Here is a 19777-nt window from a genome sequence, read left to right on the forward strand (position 1 = left end):
GCGGGGGCGGGGGGCAGGGAGGCCGTGGGGGTGGTAGTTGCGACAGTCGGGCGGCGGGACGCTGGGGAGGGAGCCGTGCGCCCCGGGGCGGCAGGCGCGGAGTTCGGCGGAGGGCGGGAGCGAGGGCCCGGGGCGGGGCCCGAGCGCGCTCGTGGCTGCGGGACCCGCCTGCCTCGCCCCCTCACCTCGCCTCTCACGGAATGGGAGCCCCCAGCCGCCGCGCGGAGTCGGGCGCAGGAGGGGCGGGGAAGTAGGGTGGAGCGGGGTAGGGGGGGAAGGAAGAGTAGCTGAGGAATGGGGGACGGGCTGGAAGGGAGACGTTTGACAGGTTTGTTGACTGTAAAGAGAGAAAACTTCCCAGGAATGAGGGAGTTTGGTGGTGGTGGGGGGGAGCGGTGCGGGGGGCGATGCTGGAGCGGTGGCCAGGAGAGGAAGTCCGCCTGGGGCGCTGGGTGCTCCCGGGAGGGGTGTCTGTCGAACTCGATGCTCGGAAGGGTGGGCTCTGGAGGGAGTCACCTCTTACCGAGCCCCGCCTCTGTGCCGCACTCCTCTTTCTCAGCCATTCCTTGAGCAAAAGAGGAAGCCTTAGGCCTCCAGTCTCGCCCCCCAGCCGCCCCACCTCTTCAAGCCCGTTTTTGGGGGGCGGTGCGGAGGGGAGATTAGACAGCAAAGAGGAACCTCTTGATAGCTTGCGGCCAAGCACTCGTACGTGTAAGCGAGCGATATAGAGCTGAGGTTCATACTTGCAAAAGATCGAGGGGTCAGAATTCGCTACAGCCCAGCCTTGCTTATCCGCGGGTCCCTGCCTCCCGTTGCTTCCCCAACCTGGCCGGGCCGGAAGGGGCGAGAGAGTCAACTGCAGGTGATACGGCGTTTATCTGATTCTCTAATGCCACAAAAATGTCTTTGATGGCCCTGGCGCCCTCCCCACGGTGGTGGTGGGGGGGCGCGGATCAAAGGCTTCGTGTGAAGGAGGGACAGCTCCATTCATCAGGGCAAGCAGGCTGGCAGCGGCTACAGTCCTTGCTCCTCCCCTCCAGCCCCACGTGCCCCAAGAGTGCTGAGGGACAGGTAGTGCGAGACATTCCATAGCAAAGGCCAGTCTCCGTACCCCCATCATCCAGAGTAGTCGTCAATCCTTAGGATGTACTGGGGTGGGGAGGACAGATCTAGGATTTTGAGCTTGTGGCTCAGATACCTCAGGTTCCCAAAGGAAAGCTCCTAGTGGTTTGAGTTGGGGGGGGGGGCGCTGCTTAACTTGGGGAGTGAGGCCACTTGCAAGAAAGATAAACACCCCTGGTGAGCAGAGAGAAGGCAAAGTTTTGAGTCCCCCAGAGAGCAGGGACAAGTGGATTAAGGTGAGACGGGACCAAGGGGATGTGACAAAAATAGAAAACAAACAAACAACAACCCATATAGGTGTCTACCTCATGGGAGGATGCAGATCAGGGCAAAGAACGGTAAGCAAGTGGAGAAGAAAAGAGAAATGGAGAAATGTTAGCCTAGGCACTTAGGGAAGATCCTGGGTTTGCTGGGAGCCCCACCCCAGGTTCCTGATGTCTGAGCCGAGCCGTGTTAGTCTAAACCCTGGGTAGAGAGTTCTGGTGAGTGGCTAGGGCACTCTAGAGAAGGGGAAGAGACCTGGGTGTGTATGGGTGGTGACCGAAAGATATGGTGAGGAGGTCATGGCCCAAGTGCTACCCCTTCCCGTTTTAACCCTTCATAGCACCCAGATGCCGCCTACAGTCCCTGCACCTATTAATGTTGTACACAGTTGCTGTTTCTGCAGAGCAATGCCTACTCTGGGCACTGCAAACTCAAAGACATGCCCAGGCTGGGCACATACTCAGGCCAGATGGTGGCGAACGGCTGGGGGCCCTGTGGGGGTCCCTGGAGGCTGCAGGTGGCCAATAACCAGCCACCACCCCCCAGCCACTGCCTGGGTTTCGAACCCCCTGCCCCCACCCTGCTACTGTTATTGCAGATTATGAAATGCTCTCCCTATCCTGCATTCTTCTCCAAGGCAAGAATTTTAATGTATTTGTCTTTGTCATCAGGGGACCAAGGCTCTGGGACCGCCCTGCGTCTGTCTGAGGAGGGAGCTCCCCAATTCTAGTCCTGGCTGCCTCCAGACCCCAGCCTCTCTCCATTACCACCCCCTCATGCCCTAGTTCTGCCCCTTGCCTCCCCCTCCTAAGATACAGTCTCTCTGTGGGGTGGATAAAAATGATGTTATTGAAACAACAGAATTGGGAGCAGTGGCAGGGAGCAGGGATCAGCTCAGGAAACTGGGGTGTTTGCCAAGAAGCCTTCTCCCCCGCAGGCAGCCTTTCTGCCCCCACCCCCCACCTTTCCTACAAACACACACAGATGGCCCCACCCCTCCTGCGGTACTCTCTCTGGCTAGATCTTGTGGAATATTTGGCCATTCTTGGACTCCTCAATTCCTTGTCTTCTCCTCTCACCCCAGAGTCCCATTCCAGAATCAGCTGGCCCAGTGGTGCCTGCAGAAGCACTGGAGCAGGGGAGGTGTGGGCTATAGTTTGTGATGGATAGGCCTCCTGCAGCCCCAGTTCCCTGGGCCTGGGTTCCAAAGGCAACCTTGTCTCTACTCACTCCGTTTTGCCTTTTCTTCACCTCCATTGAGGAGTTGGCTGGCATCCGGGCAGAGCCAGAGCAATGAGTTCTGCTCTATGCCCTCCACATCTTCCAAGAGACGAGTTCCGAAGTTACTGGGGCTTCGAACCACCACTATCAACCTTAGAAGACTTTCTAGGGAGCAGGGCAGGGAGTGAAGCTGGGGGGCCAGGAGATAAGAGACGGAGGCACACAAAGACAGCTCAGGATGCATGTGCACACATGCACACTCACAGCCCCCACCCACCAGCTTGGCACACAGGCTTCTAGGTGACTCCACGGAAACCACGAGACACTCTCACCTCCTTCAGACAATGCTGGATAACTCTCACCCACAGGTACGGATGGACAACACACAGATGGGCTGGCTCAGAATAAGACTCATGCCTGCCTCCAGAGAGGTCACATGCCCGCACGCGCACACGCACACGCACACACACACACCACCTCTGCACAGACATGCATGTAGAGGAACGGTCACAAGAGATTGACAGCAGCCCAGATATGAGCAACTCGAATGGAGAGATGCCACTTTGACCCCCCTCTCTCTGTCCTCTAGGCACCGGGTCCCCTCCACTCTTTCCCCATCACTCTGCCTTAAGTCCTGAGAATCTGTTAACTCCACTTCTAGGCCCTGGCTCATAGTGAGATGAGAAAGAGAGACATGGGTGTCTGGCTGTGGGGTTGGAGAGGAAGGAGGGGCAGAGGTGGGGACTGCAGGAGGGGGAGAGAGGCAGCTGGAGAAAGATAACATCGGAATCGCTGCAGGCGCGAGCAGAGCCCTCTGTCTCTGTCGGATTCTCTCTCACTGTCTTTCTGTGCGTCTCTCCCATCTCCACAGTTCGGTCTCTATTTATGTCTGTCTCTAAGTCAGTTTTTTCTGTTTCTTTGTTTCTCAGAATGACTGAAGCTGCAGGAGCCCAGGAATTTGGGCCTGTGACCCTTCCCCTCCCAATAACCTTCCCCTCTCCCTCCCTCCCCACTGCCCTCCCTCCCTCCTTCCCCAGCAAAGGGACCTAACTCTGAGTCCTTCAGGATAGTGGCAGGACTTGACGATTCCTAAGGGCCCTGGGTCTCCGGGTCCCAGAAGAACAGAGGGAGGACAAGCCAACCCTCTAGAGAGATGGAGGGAAGGAAAAAGAAAAAAAGAGTCACTTTTGTCTCCCTTCTGTATATCAGATCCCTCTGCTTTAACTCTTCCCAGTCCACCTGAAGTCTCAAGAATGTGCTTTCCCAGCTGAGAGGGTGGGAACTCTAAGGTCCCAGCATTAACCAGCCTTGTCCCTACCTTGCAGGTCAAGTTTCCTGAGACTCTCTCTGGGCCTTCGTGTAAGGGAACGCCCACCCCAGGTCCCAGTTCCCCATAGAGCCCACCTGCCAGCTTCCGCATCTCTCAACCCTACCCATGCCCCCAACCTTCCAATCACCCCATCAGTCAAAGGGAGAAAGAACAGGGATGAGGAGTGTGGGGAGAGCTCAAACGAGGGGGCAGGGAGAGACGGAGGAGAGGGAGGGGCTGCTGGCCCACCGGGACTGGACTGGGAAAAGCCAGGGAACATTTGTTTCCACTTAGCTCAGCCCCAGTCCCTAAGTGGGAGTGGTAGGACCCAGGGGCCTCTCCAGCCATCCCAGTCCAGGCCTGGCTCCCGCCTTACAGATGGCGGGGTAGGCAGAAGGACCCTGGCATGGCCTCAGGTGTTCTGGGGTAGCCTCTACCCTCTTCTCCCTGCTCCATTCTTCTCCAGAGGATATCACCTATCCCCCACTGTGTCATTGCTCACCTCTGAGGGAATTCGGGCTCCCTCCATCCACTTCCCCCAATCATGTTGGTACCTGCCAGTTCTCTCTCCCTGAGCAGCAGTCAACACGTTTTTCATTGAACGCCTACTATGTGCCAGGCACCTTGCAGATAGATAGTGGAGAAACAATGGTGACCATCCTGGAGCTGATGGTCATTGATCTTATCATCTCATAAACAAAAGGGAAAACAGCAACCTTGACCCGTGCTCTGGAGAAGGGAGGGGGCTGTGAGAGGCTCTGGTGGGGCGGAGCTGGCCAAGTCCTGGAGAAGGCTTCTCTGAGAAGGGAACACTCCCACTGAGATATAAAACTAAGCTGGGGTTAGCTGGGAGCCACAGGAAAGGAAAAGCATTTCAGACAGAGGGAACAGCCTTTGTAAAAGCCCTGTGGGGATGTGGACAAGGCTTGTGGGCACTGAATCAAGGTCAGCATGGGGTTGAAAGGAGAGTTACAAGCAGCAGCGTGGGAGATGCGCCTGGAGGTATTTGGGTGATCAGACCATCTAAAGCCTTACAGGCATGGATGGGAATTTTCTTCTTTTGAAAGCAATGGGAATTTTACAAGACACATACATTGCAAGAGGGAAGAAAAAGATGTGGGGAGGGGGACTTCTAGATTAAAGGAGAACTAACAGACGTATAAATAAAAAGACAAAACGGGCAAAGATAAACTATAGTATTTAGAGATGCATGTTTGGATGACAAAAATAAGTAGATGTTTATCATAAAAGTCAGGATAGCACCTGCCCCGGGGGTGGCAGGGGAGGCAGTTCTGTCTTGGGCACATGGAGTGGGATGGCTAGCAAGGTTCTGTCTCCTTTCAGGGCAGGTGGTTTCAAGGCTCTTCAGTTGCACATCTGTTCTGTGCTCTTTCCTGTATCATCTTAATCAAAGGGTTGTGTGTGTGTGTTTTTGTTTTTTTGTTTTGTTTTGTTTTAAAAAGCAATTGGAAGCCAGCGTGGAGATTTTACTGGGACGATGAGTGGCACGGTCAGTTCCACGTTTTGAAAAAATAGTTCTGGCCACAGCGTGCAGAGGGAATTGGAGGGGAGCCAGAGTGGGAGCAGGAAGACCAGTTAGGAGGCTCCACAATGGCCCAGGTGAAAAGCCATCGTAGCTTCAGCCTGGGTGAATGGGAGAGGAAATGAAAAGCAGCAGACAGTTCTGGCTGGTGTGGAGGAAGTATGGTTGAGTGGACTTGGGGAGAGGTTGGAAATGGGGGTCAGGAAGAGGGAGGCGGCCTCTGGGATTTTTTAACTGACCTAAAAGGATGAATGGTGTGTCTACTCAGCTGAGGAACACTGGAAGAGGGCCAGCATTAGGCAAGGTTAGGACATGAATTAAAGATGCTTTTGAAACACTAACAAGAGCTGTCGAATAGGCAGTTGGCTATATGGGTCTGGAGCTCAGAGGGGAGCTCATCTTGGTGTAGGGTGTAATTTAGCCAAGCCCCTGGTCGAGACTGCTCAGGGGGGCGTGCACCATTTTCTTGCTTTAAGACTTCTTCTATTGACGCATCTTTATTTACAAAATCAAGTTCATCCCAACACAGTTTGTCTCTTTGTCATCCCAGCCTCATCTTTTGTTTTGTCTTCACCTGAGCTCCAGGCTCATAGTGGCTCTTGGTCAGGCCCGCAAAACCTGGTTCCCAATCTGCACCCCCTACACTCTGCTCACCTGACTCCACTCCCCAGCCGGCCCACCCAGCTCAGCTCCCACTTTCTCCAAGATCCCACATACTTAGAGTTCAAAGCAATCTCTCCAATTCCCAATAAACCATAGCATTTTGAATGTGTTTTATAGAGCCTTTAGAGTTGATTTGTATATCGCCCCCCACCCCCCACCTTCTTATGAGTTTTTTAGAGAGTGCGAACTATGTCTGGCCTGCAGCGGACACTTCAAAGTTCTGTTGAACTTTGAGAGAGTGAAAGATATGCTGCCAGGAAGGGCAAGACAAACCGAGCAGGTGTGGGCACCTCCTCACCAAAACCAGGTCTTTTGAACTCAGGTGGAAAATTGGGGTCCCTAGATTTCAGAACATCTTCTCTCCTAGTGAATACACACAACGCACAGTCTCCTTCTAGGGTAGCCGAAGCACAGAGTCACAGCGCCATCTCCTGGCAAGATGGGACACTGTTCCTTAAGAGAAAATACTTTCTGAAAGGTTGTCTCCGTAAGAGAAATGCAAATTAAAAATAAGAACAAGAAGAACACCAACCTGTTAAATTAACAACCAAGTTTTAGAAGGCATAAAACTCAAAACTGGCAGAGGTGAGGAGAAACACTTGTGCATTGCTAGTGGCACTATAAATTTGACTACACTTTCTGGAGGGTTTGGTCATATACTTTGTGTGATTTTCCTTCCGGGAGTGATACACAGTGTAAGCTACTTAAGAGAAACAAAATAACATACTATATGCATGCAAATATGATTATAAATGCATTTTATATATTAGTGAAGAGCTAGAAATTTATACAATGCTTAGCTAGCAGTAGGGTATAGTTAAATCAGGTATGATTTGACCACACAACAGAATATTGTGCCACTATTAAAATGACAAAAATGTTCATTATATTCAAACAGAAAACAGTCTCTATAAACCAATGCCGAGTGATGAAAAGAGTACCCAAAATGTTATTTTTATTATACAGACTATGAAATAGAAACAGTGCATGCAGCAATAAGAGCTGAATAAGATTTACAAATCTTAGATGTAGTTGATATTCTTCAATGACAAAGAAGCATTTTGATTTTTTTCCTTTTTTTTTTTTTTTTTTTTTGCTCTTTGGTTGAAACTTGTTTTTATTAGCAAAATTTCAGTTATTTAATAAAAGGAAATAAAATAAATAGGGAACTGAGTGGGAAAATGTCCAAAGCCCATAGGGCTGAAGAATGTCCCTTCGGGACAGTCAGGGTCTGAGATGTTCCCTGAGGCTTTTCTCCAAAACTTTCTGTCTCCTAGCACTAGATCTCGCAGATAACACTCATTCACTACATGTCTGTGGGGCCCCTAAATGAAAACAGTGCAGCGCCGGAGATATCGGCCATCATCCTCCGTGGTGGGATACCAGCCATCATCCTTGGTGCCATTCTTCTCTCTCCGCACCCCTTTCAATTGTCCCTTGGCTCTTATGTCTTCAAGTTGTTCTATGAGGGCCAGATCATGCAGTGAGGCTGTCACCGAAGCCCACAGCCTGACCTTCCTACTGCCTTCAGTACCTCCACCAAAAGTGAATCTAGGACTGGCCAGAAGGTAAGTTCCAATGAGCTGGATAATTCTCACATTTTGGGTTTGTACCCAGCATCTTTTCTTCAAAACTGGTGGCGTGCTTCTTTTGCACCTAAAATGGGTATGCCACAGATTGGGTTTTCCAGAAGCAGATGCCGAGATGGAGTTTGAGGTCCAAGGGGTATGTTTGGAATCAACAGCCATGAAAGGAAGGGGATCGTAGCAGGATTAGGCAGAGAGAGAGAGAGAAGTGGAATGGCAACGCAGGTTCAGCAAAGCTTCCGTTGACACGGGATCCTTGAGCTCTGGAGAGAGCTTTGCCCACCAATGTCCCTTTCTGGGTTGAAGTGGCTGAGTCTTTACACCCTTACTTCACTTTGTCACCAGATATGTGGGCAGCCCCAAGAAGAGCAGAATGTGTCTCTGATGCTGACCCTGAAGGAGCTGACAGCTGACCGCTGTCTGCTGACCCTACTCTCTATTGTGGGCAGCAAGTCCTTCCATGAAGGGAGCCTGGGCAGTGCATCTCCATGTTGACAATGGGATATTTTGCAGATGGGGGAACTGAGGCCAAGATAAGATGCATCAAATGGTAGAGCTAGCAGTTCAGTTTATTCCCTTACTATCGTCCTCCTCCATCTGCCTCACAGTGGCCCAGCTCCACCCCCCGAGAAAGCCCCAGGGAGAACCACCCCACCAAGAAGGGCTCCCATGGAGAAAAATGTTACGGGATGGCATGTAAGTGATCAGGACGCAGGGCACACATTAGGGCCAATGATATTCCCCAGTGTATCAGGAAGGCAGGACTTGGAATGCCCCTCTTATTTACTCCATCTTCTCCTCAGTCCCCTGGACTTATGGCCCATACGTTCTCTGATCTTTCTATATTCCCATATGCTGGAATATCTCATCTCGTTCATGCCTGTGTCACAACACGGTCTGCCTGACTATACTCACATGTCCACTGTCTGTCTTTCTCCTGCACAACGAGTCCCTCCATAGCACAGATGCTGCCCCATTCATTATCTCGTAACCAACGCTTTCCATAATTTTACTGTTACTTTTGAAAGACAAGCAAGGTCACATAATTTGGCTTTGGATATAGAGTGAGATTAAATTCTGCTCAACCATTTACCAACTGTGGGACCTCAGGCAAGTAACTAGCCTGTCGATGCTTCAATTTCCCATGAGGATGAGAATACTCATCTCATAGAGCTATAATGAGGATTGAATAATATCATGAAGACATACAAAATCAGTACCTGAAAGATATGAGGTTCTCATTCCTTAGCGACGATTGTTTTTCTAAGTGAGGAATTCAGGGTGAAGATCAAGTCTGTCTGCACTAAACGAAGACAACGAGGACTCCAAGACAATTCCGAGGGAAGCAGATGCATCTACCAGGGGAAGGTGATGCATTTCCTTGGAACTTCGAGTTTAAAATAAGACAATCTAAAGAAAAGGATTCGGTAAATTACAGCCTGGGTGGTACATGAAAATGGCAAAATCCATGCGAGGGCCCGCAAATGACAGCTTTTGGGGAAGCCTGGCCTATCCAAGAGCATTACTAAACCCATCCGTGCTCTAAGGAGAGAAATGGAGCATGCCGGAGAGGGCAGTAGGGCCATTTGCCACAAAGCACAGCAGAGGACAAGTACAGCTAAGCATTCATTGCTTCTAATCCAGGAATCGCCAGCTTGATAGGGAGCTCCAGAGAACTCCTGGGGGATGTGTGTGGAAGGCAGACCCTGCCCCGCCCCTCCGCCCGGGAGTCCAGTCTGACAGCTCCTATGTCTTCCTCATTCCTTCCAACCACAGTGTGCTGGAAACAGTGCTGGAAGAAGGGCCTACGTTCTGGTCCGAGGAGCTGATTTGCTTTGTGCTCTTAAGCAAGTCCCTGCCCCACGTGCTGCTTCAGTTTCCGCATATGACAGTGGGGGTGGGAATGGATGAGTACTAAGGTGAGTGCCTGTAGGGCAGACCTTTAACGATTGTGGTGAATCCTCAAGGCCAGCAGAAGGCGCCAGACCCTAAGGAGCAGATTCAAAGCAACCTTCCTACCATCCAGAAAGAGCCACAGTGAGACAGGGAAAAGTGACAACTTCGGAGATGAGATAATCCCTTGGGACTGACTGGAGGCACAGGACTGCTCAAGAGAACGAGCTCTGTGTAAGGTCAGGGAGAGCTGTGTCTCAGCCTGGCTCTGGGCAAGGCATTTTCTATCTCTGGGCTAAAGCAATTAGAGACCAAGTGGCTGGCATTGAAGGCTGCATTTCATTCCAGCATAACCTTCCCTTGGGGGCCTCCATCATTGGGTGGGGGCTGAAGATTAGACTCGTTCATATTCTCTCTCTCCATCTCTCTTTCTCTCTTAACAAAAAATGTTTTTAAATACTTGCAGGGGAAATGTAGCATCATGGAAAAATATCATGTTCTATAGAAGACTCAAATGCCTCATTTTTACCTCATCTAAGTTCAGAATGGATTTGTCTTGTCAAGATATTTAAACAAGACAGCTCATTAGCATATTACTGGTAATAGTTAAACGAACAAACAAAATAAACAAAAAAACTAGAAACAACCTCAATGTCCGTCAATAGCGATTACTTTCCATAAAATATAAACTACATATACTGATGAAGTCAAGACATACTGTTCATGAAGTAAACAAGTACAGTGCACCCAGTAAATCCTATAAATAGGCAAGTTGCTGAAAGGAAACACAAACCGTTAACAGGAGCTACCTTTGGGACAATGGGAAAGGAAGAATGAACTTTTCAAGTTCATTCCTTCGTGTACCACTTTGGAATTTTTTTTTAACAATGTGCATGTATTGATATTTTTAAATGTCAACAGGGGTTATCTGGTGGGAAGATTCTGCCTCATTTTCGTTTGTTTTTATCTTTATACTTTACATTTTTAAACATGAAAACTGTTTTGTTATTTTGAATGGGTAGCACATTAACGAAGAAATCAGGGCAATATAACAAAATATGCACGGAAATCTTACTTTGTTCCAATCTACCCTCTCTTACCTCCCCATCCCCCAGCCTATCGTCTGCCGATCTGTTACTAATGCGTCTGACACTTCAAAAGGCCAAAACTCAAGATGTCCGAGTGTGGAGTAAGGCAAGGCTTACTGATTCAGAAAGGGCCAACTGAGAAGATGGAAGCCCTGGTGGTACCTCAAATCTATCTTACAAAAGTACAGAGTTCAGGCTTCTTTTATGTCAAGGGAAGGGGAGATAGAAGGGCCAAGAGGTGACTGACCACTGCAGACATCTAGGCGCCATCAACAAGATTGGCTGGTTGATGTGAGTCTGGTCACAAGGTTCCTACAAATCTTTGAGGCATACTTCCCTTATTTCCTTAAGCTGCAAACAGAATTCTGCTAATGTCTATACTCAAGACAGCAGAAGCTATTAGCCTGGAGGCATGGGAAGAAAGCGGGCTTGCAGGAGATGAAGTCAGAGAGGCCCAGCACTTAACTCTGTCAGGAATCTTCTGGGTAACCATTTCTATTGTTTTATCTACCCTGCCAGTGTTTCTTTGTATAGAATCCAGCCATACAAATGCATCTTCTAATTCCCTTTTCTTATACAAAAGGTGACATACTATGTCCACTGCTCTGCATCTTTTTTTTTATGCTATGTAACAATGTGTCCTGGATATCTTTCTATATTACTAAAAAAGAAAAAAAAAATTGTAATCTTCTTCTTCATCCTTTTTCTAATGTAAGTATTTAGCGCTATAAATTTCCCTCTCGGGTGCCATTTTAGAGATGTGGAACTCAAGGCTCACAGAAAGCAAATGATTTGTTGAAAGCCACACAACTAGTGTGGCAACATCTCTTGGCTGGGCAGAGCAAGAGCTCTGTTGAGGCCCAGACTTTTCTCAAAGGTCCCCTGTAACCTGTGGGTAAACTAGGACTTCTTAGGACAAATGTCCCCCTGAATTGTAATGTTCTTAGGGGCTCTGAAGGAGTAAACTTGAATTTGGCTTATTGTCTTTTAAACAGGTGGAGCTGGTAAACTTGGATTTTCTGAAAAAGGTAGACTGGGGGAGGAGGAGGAGGGAGAGCATTAACACTCGCAGCGCTCTGATGGGCCTATAATAGGCCTTTGCGTGTGAAAGAAATCCGGTACTGGACAGCAGGGCCAGGACTTTGGAGGATGCTGTGAGTCCGGTGAGAAGTGAGGCTCCACGCAACAATCATCCAGTCCCTGCTCCACACCTGGAGACTCTGGAAAGAAGTCTCTTTGATACAAGGGAAGGAAGGGTACGACTAGGGGCTGGCAGCTTGACGGTGGGAACAGCTTTTGAAATAGCCGATCTGAAGAAGTAGATGGAAATTTTCTGTTGGCCAATGCGGGGAGACAGAAGCCACAGAAGTCTGTGGTCAGAGGAGTGAGGAAATGGCACAGGCAGTGGTGTGGGTAGTAGGGCGGCCTTAGCCCATGGAGGGAAGGATGGCAAGTGCGGAGGAGAGCAAGGCAATGGGACTGCAGCCCAGCACGACAGCTATGACAGCTATGTGTGCATGGAACATACTCAAAGTCCTAGAAAGAATTGGAGGGGAGGAAGTTAGTCCCAGGGGAAAATTACAGGTCTTTTGGCTAATCAAAGGGGTATCACTTTGAGCTCCTGGGTTTTGGCATATCGGCTACAAATGTGGCACATTTATTAGGATCAGCAGGTGAGATATGAATCTACGCAGCTCACATTGGTTTATTTTTGTCATATTTTATTTTAAATCAGTATCACAATCCTGCATAGAAGACATCATTTAATACAAGAGGACACTCAGGCTCCGAGTTTTCTAAGATCACAGAATAAGAAACGATCACCTCATTTCTCTATCTGATTTCTTTTAAATCCAGGTGCACGGAACTGACTTGACGGAGGAGCCTGTACAGCTCCCAGAGATCCTGGGTTTGCACCTGGATACAGAACTGGATGACGTTTGAGTGGTACCTTTTAAAGAAGAGTCTGAGTGCATTTTATTAGGCATGGGCATTTCTGAAGTTGGGTGTAACGTAGTGTGGAGGTTACATACGGACACGGGGCGGCTAAAGGGGAGGGCCGTATCTGTGGTTGTTCTGCAATACCCACTCCATTTCTCCTAGTTTCGTAGTAGCCGTGCAATCGGGAGAACTGACCTCAGTGAAGGATGAGCTCTGATTAGCCTATGTCAAACATATTCTCCCGACGTGTGGCTCCGTTTGGGCTAATGAGATACAAAGAAAAATTTGCCAAGGGCTTTTGAAAGATTTTTTTTTTTTTTCTTAGAAGAAAGTACAGAAAAAGGTGGTCTTTCTTCTTCTGGGTATCTTTGGGTACCAATAAGGAGCTCAGAATTGCTGCTCCTACCTCAGTACTTGAAGCTGGCACCGGAGGAAAGCCAAGCTAAGAGAATCAAAGGAAAACATAACGAGCTACTGGTTTAAATCAACTGGAAGCCTAGCCTGGCCCTGGATGCCCTGCCAAAGTGAATCAATAAATTTCCATCTTGTTTAAACCCATTTGAATTGTTTTCTATTACTTTTACTTGAAATCCTCCTGACTGATACAGCCTGCCCGCTGAGAAATCCAATCTCAATTAATTCACAATCTCCTCAGCTCCCCCGGGGTTGTGTCAAAGTTCCCAAGTATTTACGTAAGGCTGAGAGATTCAGGCCTTGAGAGTAGGTATTTGGTCCCGCTGTCTTTTCTGCTGGCTCTTGCTCATGATTCCTAGTTTCCTTGTGTATCTGATCATTTTCGACCCTGTCCTGTATATTGTTCGAATAATTTGTGGATTTGGAGGAGGTAACTTTCTCCGGAGAACATGTATGTTTGCTTCAGTCCGGCATCTGTGGTCATTACTGACTTTGGACCACCTTAAGCCAAATTCAGGGTTTGACACACTCAGAAACACTCAGACGAAGACAACCTTGACTGTAAATCGATATTAGGGGTAGTTTACTATGGATTGCACTTACTCTGAGGGTGTCGTCTTTTGAGATCCTAGCTTTTTATAGATGGGATTTTCCATTGTACTCCCAACTTGTAAGGGTCCTGGGCCCCATCGCTTCCCATGGCTCTCGTTAGAATTGGCAAGCGCTCTAGAGCGAAGCCACTCTTTTCTCACTAACGTTGCTGTGTGCCCATTTCTCTTTCAGTTGGGCTAAGTAAGTCATTACTACCTTGTCTTTTCAGTGCTTTTAAAAAGATGCTCTTTATATTTTATTCGGGATTTTTAGTGGAATGTGCTTTCTAAATAGCCTAGCCTGCCAAAACGTCCAAATCTCTTGTTTAGGCCAAAGTTATTTCTTTTCCTCCCAGAAGACCTCACTTTTGAAACTCAAAACCAGAAGATGCTTTTCATTCTTTGCACGTATCGTTTCTTCCCGGAGGCAATAAATAAGGAAACTCTAAACTTGAGTGAGAAAAGGGCTGTATGGTAGAAGAAAGTACCTCTCAATTTGGTTAGTATTTCAAAATATTATCCCGCCACATATGTGAACTGCTTAACCCAGTGCCCAGCCCATAGTTAAGGTAAATAATTGCCATTGTCATGATTATTATTTCTCTATCCAAACTCACCTTCTTTCCAATGCTTTCCTGCATTAACCTTGTCCCATTCCAACTCATCTTCTACTGTATTTTCTCTAAGTACCTTTTTATCCCCATTGACGCCCCCTTCATTTATTCTAATTGCTTTTTCGAATATGCACTTTCTCTTGGGAAAGGGCAGTGGCTGAACGCCACCCCCAGAAGCCTACGTCTTGTTTCTTTAACTCTGGTATCAGAACTCTTTCAACTGCAGATGTCGGAAGACTCATTTCAAACTGTGTTGAACAAAAACAGATTCTGTTGGTTAATGTAACTGGAAAACTCAGGGGTAGGTCTTCAGGTTGGATCTGGAGCTTGGTGACTGTCGTGAGGACCTGGTCTTTCTTACCATATTGTGGTCTTTAGCTCTGTGTTTTGTCTTCATTCTCAGGCAGCTCCATGCTCATGGTAGCAGAATATTCACACACCATCACAGCTCTAAATCCAATGAGAAAGGATTTCCACTGGCCCCCAGAAAGGTCCCAATATTCACTACCATGGGACTAATTAGGTCAATGCCCTCCTTACATGGCCAGGGGAATATGATATGCTGATTGGCTAAGTCCGAATCAGAGACATACTCCCTAAAATCCACAGTTAAGCCCCTTTGAAAACCATGTGATCTGAGATCAGAGGAATTGTTGTTCCCTGAAGGAAAACTTGGGGTGGCCAAAAGGGGGTAAAATGGATTCTGGGTAGACAGAAGCACCGCCTGTCCACTTCGATCTCCCATGGCTCAGCAACATGGGGCAGACTAAATTGCATGAACGAGTGGCTGGGTCTGCCCAGCTCCTTGGGACATTGGCATAGATGCTGCTTGGTTTCAGCCACGCGCAGACAGGATGGAGCTGGGTGTGCGGGTGACCAACATGAAGGCCGCCTTCACAGCCTCCCCACCACTCTGGCACAGGGGACCTCGTTTGTGACCTGTCAGTAATGGGCCTCCTCTGGGCTACTCCCTTGGCCTCCTCGAGCTGTTTTTCTTTCTCTAATATAAAAATAACATTTAAACAGAATCTCAACCCCATGTCCTAGACAAATAAGCTATCCATAGATGGCAGCCAAATTCACCCTAGGGTCAGGGTGCAGTGTCCTTACTACACCCAGTTTTGAGAGCAAGGCAAGAAATAGGGTTTCAAGAAATATAATACCATGATCAGAGACGAAAACCAAACACCCATGGAGTATTTGTTTCCCAACCAAAGCCAGTACCTTCTGTTCATTTGCGCTTCCAAAATGGGTGGGTGGGGTAGGATGGCAGCAAGAGCAGGTGCGGGAGCTCTGAGAGGCAGCGAGCTGGGACAGGGCAGAGAGCTCATTTTTTACGACTGGAAAATTGCTGATTTTAGTGTTGAGCAGTGCTGGTGTCTGCTCCCAGTTGGAGCACAGCTCTATCTGACCCTTGATGCCTCCTTGAAATGACCAGTGACACGCACCCTCCTCCCCATGCCTGCCTGCCTGCAGAGACTCTCGTAGCTTGAAGTCCAAGGGGACTAGAAGCGGATGGTGAGGTGATAATTGTAGTAACCACTTACTGGGCATATATTATAGGCCAGGCTTGAGCTTTATCTACATTAAGCTTAGTGGTTGAGAGTGTGACGTTGGGGTCCAGAAACACTGGGTTTGCCTTGGCTCCATCTCATTAGCTCTGAGATTTTAATCAAGTTACCTAATCTTTTTGTGGCCTGATTTTCTCATGGGCAAAATTATAATAATAAAAGCGTTTACTACATAGGACTGTGAGGGATGACATGGGATACGGTACACAGCATGTTTTACAGAGCCTGGTAGATATTAAGCATTGCATAACTGCGAAGCTTCATCAGACACCTTTGTAATTTCTAACCTGCCTCCATCCTGCAGCGTAAATGCATTGGTTAGAGGGAGGCTCGGCTGCTGTAGCAAAGGTTCCATTCGTCAGTGGCTTAAACAAGAAAGTTTATTTTTCCTTATAACATCACTGTCCAGAGGTGAGCAGACCAGCATGGGAGTGGAGAGAGTCTATCATGTTCAACCTAGGTCTTCCACCATTAGGTTCAAATAGCTGCTCCAGTTCCCACCGCCCTATCATAATTCTATTCAGTAGGAAGGGAGAAATCAAGCCTTTCTTTCTAAATGCGCCCTTAAATGTTGCATATAACATTGCTGCTCAGATCCCATTGGCCAAGCTGAGTCACGTGGCCATCGTACCTCCTAAATAAGCTGGGAAATATAATCTTGCTTCTAGCTAAAATTGTGGGGATTTACTAGCAGAAGAAGAAGATACTGCTCTGCCAGAGCCCAACATCTGTTCATCCCCTTACACAGAGCACATTCAGCACCCCTCAAGGGGAGGCAAGGCAGTGTTCCAACCAGACACAGCACCAGTGCAGAGCCCAGGATCCCTGAGGGGACCAGGCATGGATGAGGTCCTCACGGCCCGGTGACTTGTCAACCAAAAGGCAGGTAATCTAGCTCTCTCATTCCCCATAGACAACAGTGGAGGAAGAACAGGATAAACTTAAAACATCTACTCAGAACAGGAAAGAATGGCAAACAACCAGCAGTCACTAAATCTTAACAGATACTAAATCCAGTTGGGCCAGAATTGCAAAGCTACTTCCCCACAGTAGGGTAAGTTCTTGGGCAGTTCATCTGGCCACCCCTGCTTCCGCTCCCTGGGAGGGTCTCCTCTTTCTACTCTCTTCTGCGGCCTCGTGTTTTTTCTTACCAGCGTCCTCCGCGGCTGCATTGGAGAACATGCCCACCTTCTGGTAGACCTTACAATTTTCACAGCCCTCTTCCTGCTGGTGCAGATTTGGGGGAATGAGACTAACTGAGGGTGGGGGGCAGGGCGTCAAACTAGGCTTTGCTGACCAGGTTTATGGTTTCTTTGCCAATACAAAACAAAACAAAACAAAACAAAACAAAACAAAACAAAACAAAACAAAACAAAACAATACAATACAATACAATACAATACAATACAATACAATACAATACCCTCAAAATCTTAGAAGTCTTCTGACTGATTCTACACTTGAGTAACCACGGCCAGTGGTCTCATACAGACATAACATCTATGCCTGAATACTCCGGAGTTGATGTAGAATATTCTTATTCTTTCTCTAACTGGAGTTAGCTATCTTGAGACCATCTGGAAAAAATAACTGTGGCTGTGAAGGGAACTAACTCCCTTATTCTGCCCACTGGGCGGACTCCCACGCTTTGCTGAACAGGGTGTGCTTGAGAAAGGTTTGGAACCATAGGCTCACCCCTCGCTATGCCTACTTCTTCCAAACTACCTCTTGTAATTAGCCTGAGTGCATCTTGCTGGATTTTGCTAATAGCAGCGAGCAACAGCCAGTACACACCAACAATCCGAGTGTTTCCATCCTGTTTCCTTGAGTGTTTATAGGTTCTGTTAGCATGTGCTTTACTTTTCAAGGCATCATAGATGACAGACATGTCATATATTTCGCTGTTATATAACAATGGTGGCCAGTTTATTGGTATATGATATTTTTCTTTGCTATCATCTGCTGTCCAGTCTCTAAACCAATGCCACTTGTTTTAGGCTTTTAAAGCCTTTCCGCTTTCAGGTACCACTTTCTATGTTAGTTAGGATCCATGTTGGTTGTTGTAATGAAGACCCAGTTTAAGAATGACTCAAACAAAATCTCTCTCTCTCTTAAAGAAGTCTATAGACAGCCCACATCTAGTAAGGTGACTCTGAAACCCTTAACGAGCTTCTTTCATCTTGATTACAAGATAGCTGCTCTATCTCTTACCATCACACTAGCATTGCAGTCAACAGAAGGGGAAAGGAAGAGAGGAACTTACGATTTTTTTCTTTTAAGGCGTGACCTGGAAGCTGCTCATATCACTTCTACTCACATTCATTGGCCAAATTTAGTGACAAGTCCATATTTAGCTGCAAGGAAGGCTGGGGAATTTGTCTTTATGATAGGCAGCCACTCCAGCTACCATTCAAGTAACTTCATTACTAAAGGAAGAAGAGAAAAATAGATATCAAGAGGCAAGGGGCAGTCTCTGCCACCACATGCTTTATCCTCAGTTTACATTTATGTAAACAGGCTCGGAAAAAACAATGTTTGCCAAGGTTATATAGCAAGCAAACAGCAGAACATAAATTTTAATAGGTCCATCTGACACCACCAAAACAGGTTTTCATCACATCTAGTCAACAGATTTGATCAAGGTGCCCGCTGTTTACTTAAAAGATATTTATATGCGAATAGTTAGATAAATGCCAGGCCAGTGTACACTGAGGTGTGTACACAGAACATTCACTATCAGACCAGTGCAGTGAGGGCGATGTAATCAGGGGGAGACTTTCTTAAAAGGTGCCCCTGCTACTGGCCGTGTAGGTGGGCCATGTCTGAAGTAGAGGGGAGAATGGAGTCTCGCAGGAGAAGGCAATTGTGTGAGCTGAGTCTATTCTGTCTCTGGCTTGGCTGTGAAGGTGGCCCAGAGCAAATGGGGGTGGGGTTTTTCCAGGTCCGATACATCACACACCTCCACTCGATCTTACCACCATTTGAGGTGTCCCATTAGCTGTGCCTTAGAAGTTTCATCATCTGAGACCAGACAGGAACAGGCCACACGGATCCTGTGGAAAGAGAGCTGCATTCACCCCCTGTACTATCCAAGACACACATGGATAGGCAAAGCTCTCTCCCGCTCTGTTCTCCCCCAGGAGCTTTGCGGGATGACCCGAAATACGTTCAATAAATTCAGCGAGAAATCCAGTAATCCATTACCGAGTGTCCACCCCAGGGCTGGAGACTGAAATGGAAGAGCCCGAAAGGAAGAGGGGAAGGGAGGGGCAGAGAGGAACCAGAGCAGCTGGGTCAGCATTCCTGATTGGGACACTGACTCAGGCCCCAGGAATGCCAAGGGAGGGGGATGGGCAGCCACCAGAACAGGACTGCGATCCTGTTGGCACCAGAAGATGTAGGGACAGCACACACAGCAGGATGGGGGGACTGCGGCTCCTGCAAACCTGGACACACCTCAAAACCACAAGTAGAAACAGTACATCCCATCCTGCGGACAAGTGTAGGCCTGGTACCCTCTAGCTCACCACACCACTTCGAGGTGAGCATCATAGCTCCCCATCTGCCCAAATCACCCACTCCCCCATCAGAGAGAGGGACAGGCTCTTGGAACTCAAACAGGGACATATGTTGGTCACTCTGCTGGGACCACCCACAAACCCCTTGCCCCCAGCCTCCTAGATGGCTGCGACTTGCCCTTTCTAACTCCAGCACCACCCACGACTGAAGTCTGTACAAGGAAAAAAGTTAAGCTCAACCCACCCCCATTTTCCCTCCTTTAGTACCTGACATGGATGAGAGAGGCCCTTGGAGGAGGAACCCAGGACTCAGAGCCCACCCTCTCCTAGTCTTGTGCCCCACAATGCTCCAAGCCACCTCCCCCACAGTAGGGTCCTTCCTGCTAGTCCTCAGGGACCCAGGAGGCAGCCGGAGACCAAACATCAGGATTCCAGGTTGC

At 48.2% G+C, this 19777-nt stretch overlaps 1 long non-coding RNA gene across 4 annotated transcripts; it reads right to left on the reverse strand.

Moving 5' to 3' along the window:
- Positions 1 to 12389: 12389 nt before the first annotated feature.
- On the reverse strand, positions 12390 to 19728 carry LOC107516789. 4 transcript variants are annotated; one of them, XR_004955860.1, is made up of 5 exons: positions 19024 to 19067; positions 18795 to 18872; positions 18083 to 18245; positions 14610 to 14698; positions 12390 to 14496 (listed from the first exon to the last, which is right to left on the reverse strand). It is a non-coding gene; the product is annotated as an uncharacterized LOC107516789 (long non-coding RNA). The 4 variants fall into 4 exon arrangements; XR_004955859.1 differs by lacking the exon at positions 19024 to 19067 and adding an exon at positions 19605 to 19728 and having other exon boundaries at positions 12390 to 14698; XR_004955861.1 differs by having other exon boundaries at positions 12390 to 14698; positions 18083 to 18173.
- Between the last annotated feature and the right edge of the window lie 49 nt (positions 19729 to 19777).

Source organism: Rousettus aegyptiacus, unplaced genomic scaffold (genome assembly GCF_014176215.1).
Source record: "Rousettus aegyptiacus isolate mRouAeg1 unplaced genomic scaffold, mRouAeg1.p scaffold_m13_p_2, whole genome shotgun sequence".
NCBI classification, from domain to species: domain Eukaryota; kingdom Metazoa; phylum Chordata; class Mammalia; order Chiroptera; family Pteropodidae; genus Rousettus; species Rousettus aegyptiacus.